This window comes from Talpa europaea (genome assembly GCF_964194135.1).
Source record: "Talpa europaea genome assembly, chromosome: 16".
Classification (NCBI taxonomy): Eukaryota; Metazoa; Chordata; class Mammalia; order Eulipotyphla; family Talpidae; genus Talpa; species Talpa europaea.
The window spans coordinates 31,269,158-31,272,781 of NC_140084.1; positions in this window are offsets into that span (position 1 = coordinate 31,269,158).

Below are 3,624 nucleotides of genomic sequence, written 5' to 3' on the forward strand. Positions count from 1 at the left end.
TGGGCAGAAATGGGGATGGAGGTGTAAGCGCTGGAAAGAGACTCTTGGGTCTGTCAACCTGTCTGTTCTAACACAAGACCGGAAGAGGAAGGGGCGATGTGATGTCTGCACTGTGTCCCCAGAGCTGGGTTGGTGTCTAGCACCTGGAGTCACATAAGAATTATTTACTGGATGAATCAAGTATGAGAGGTCAGAGGGCCTGCCCCCACCCTGACCCTTTCCCTGTTCTACTCACACCCTAGTAATCTCCCCTCCTCAGGAGACTGTTGCAAACCTTGAAGGAGATCATGCATCCAAAATCCTGGTGCCAGGTCAGTTCTCAGCAAGTGGGTGGCAGCTCCTCCTTTTCCTCCTCATTCTCCCCTCCGTCCACATTCTTTGCCTACTCAGGATCCGTCAGCAGAAATTAAACTTTGCAGACCACCCCCTGAGGGCCTTCCTGAAGATATACTCTTGCATGAGAAAATGAGTTTATTGACTTTTCCACCTCAGAGGAGCATGGGTAGCAGCTTTGGGTGCAGGGGTGTAGACAGAGCCCAGGGCGGGGCCAGCAGAGGTCCTGGGCAGGGCAGGGGGCAGCAGCCAACCCACTGCAGCCTTTCCTTCTGGCTTGTCCAGGTCCTATTTGACAGTGAGGTGCCAGTGGCTTTCTGCCACCCCCAGCACAGGTTGCTGTTGCCTGAGCTTTGTCTTCACACTGGGCCTTCACATGCCTGGGATAGGGTGGTGCTGGATGCATTTACAAGGGAGGCATGGACAAAGAATTTCCCCTGCCCAAGACCCAGCTCATCTGTTTCTCATCTGTGGGCTTTGGGACAACACCCCCCACTCCTTTCTGCCCCTGATCATCTCCCACAGCTGGTGTGGCCCCACCTCCCATCCTTCAGCCCTGGCCGGCCTGATGTAGCTCAAAAGTGCCATTGGCCTTTTCTGAGTTAGATCTTGCTCACTTTGGTCTGGCATAATTAAGGCATCCATGTGGAGGTGAAGCTTGTGTGTTGTGCTGGAGGTGAACATCATTTCCCAGAATGCAATAGAAGTCAAAGGAGAACTTAAAGCAGGGATGACAATATCGGAATTGCTATCAGCTCACCCGGTCAGTGTGGTTGGTGGATCAATTCTGCAGAGAGAGACAAGGATAGAAACATGACTTAGGGTCTGTTGGCATTGAGACCCATCCCTTCCCTTTCTTCTCACCTCTGTTTCTTAGCTTCGGGGGAAAGCCAGAAAACCCTTCCTTCCCTTCCTTGGATATCTCCCTGTCTCCTCTCTTCCCTCTCCATCCCTTTCTCTCTCTCTCTCTCTTGACTTCCCAATTCTCCCTACCTGTTTGCTAAATAGTCCAGCTGTGTTTCCCCCCCCACATTATTACAGATGCTGGATTCAAGTAATGTCACCATGCCCCTTTGCCCTTGAAATCTAAGTAGGCAACAGCTTTCTAATGCGATGAATCTCTCTTTCTTACCTAGTTGAGCTCTCAGCTCTTCCCACATGGATATACCCTAATCGCTATATGCAGATCCTCCTCTTTAAATACCTAGGGTGATGTCTGCTCTCTGTTTGGATTCTGACTGATACTGTAGTCACATATGCAAAATATGTGCAGGTCCAAATATGGGTGTGGCCGCAGGCCTGGAGGAAAGTTTGGCACTGGGCCTCTCTGGCGGCACAAGGGGTTATGCTTCAGCACTATGAAGCAATCTGTAGCTACTGCAGCATGAGTTTGATCCCTGGCCAGGGAAGTGACCCACATGGAGCAGCAGACCTCTCCTGTCTCACCCACTGCTCCACTCAGCAGTGTATTTCAGTAGATCTGACTGTTCTGCTCCCCACTCTGTCTCTGATGAATCCTCTCACTCCCTGTACCTCTGACCTACACCATAGCTCTTGTATGGATAAATAAATAAATCTTTAAAAAAGAATACTACCTAGAGTTCTAATTCCTTGCCTTCTTGTCCCAAATCATATCCCCTGCCACTGTGACATTCTACCATTAGGAATACTGTCTGCTGATCTCATATATCACTGGTCTTTTCAGGCCCTTGTAGCCTGTCACTCAGCCGCTAAAGGAAGGTGCTTAGTCACGCAGGATATTCTAGTTTATCACCAATGCTCATGTTTCCATGAAATGAAACACACAGTAGACAAAAGACCAAAACAAAATTGGGAAGAGAGACATAGCTTTAGCCTGCAAGTTAGTAGACCAGATATTCTAAATTATGCTCCTGCTATGGCTAGGTTCTAACCAGCTGTGTGATCTTAGGTAAGTCATTTTCCTTCTGTGGGGCTTACTTTTTCTATCTTAAAGAGTATAATCCTAATATGCCTTCATATTGGCCCCAGTCACCACACTGTACTGTTCTGAGTGCTTATTACAGGATCCAGTCCATTGACTTGATGAGCTCTTATGCTCCCCGTGCCTGATCCATGATATTAAAACCTGCACAAGTGTTAATAACCTTGTTTCCCTTTGAAAAGCTGTGAGAGTACAGATGGATTTTCCAGGCCACATCTGAGCTTTGCACCCAGCAAATCAAATATCACACATTTAAATGTCTTTGGCATTCAGTGTAGACACAAGCCCTAGCCAGACATAGCAGAGAAGGTTGGTTCATTCACCATCAAGCAGTTCAAAGTCAGACCCTCTGCTTTGGAAATGAACCAACTCGCCTCTCTCCTTCTGTTTTCTAAGACCTGGAATGATCCACACTTTTCTTTCCATTTGCAGACTAATCTGTTCCCAGAAATATGCACTGGAAACCAGGAAAGAAATGTCATCCTTTGGCTGGTTACCCTCAGATACCACAAGTTACCTTCTTTTTATTTTCTTATTTTTTCTATATTTTTAAATTATCATCCTCTTCTAAGAAATAATTCATTTAAACATATGCTCCCTGGGAGAATGGAAAAGTACATTTATTCTCAGGTTGACATTAAGGTTAACATTGGAGATGGGTTCCTTTTTTGATTTAGCAAAATATCCTTGGGGCCTTACTAGGTACATTTTATTGAAGCTTTTGCTTAGATGTTGATAGTGACTTACCAACTCATTGAATAAATTTGTACTCTTTGGCAGATGCTTTGCATGACTTTAAGTTTTCTTAAATCAGAGATATGTGACCCTTCCCTTGAAGATGTCAACTCTGTTGAGAGAAATAGAGTCGTGAAGAAGCATTTATCACAAAGGCACAATAAATGCTATAGTATTAGTAGATTTACCATACCAGATATCTCTGTGATTCTTATGTCTTGCCCTCATTCTCCAAAGCCAAAAAGTGACCACTAGTGATTAGTTACTGAATTGCAGGTGTAGAATCTTGGAGGCGTTTTAAGTTTTTTGGGCTAGAATTACTTTTTAACTTCCCAAATGTTGGCAAAAACCATTGTTCCACTCATTTTTCCAATGTGGGTGTTTATATATCTGCATGGTTTGAAATAGAGTTTACCAATATTTTCAAAGCTTTGATCTGTCAATTTGAAGATATTTCTCAGAGGTCATTAAATATGGTACAAGGACTTTCTCCCAGCAATTTTTATTGAAGGCATTCACCCTGGATAACTACAGATGCAGTCAAAGATGTTTTGTAAGCACTTTCATTATAATGTTATTTATAATAGCAAAAG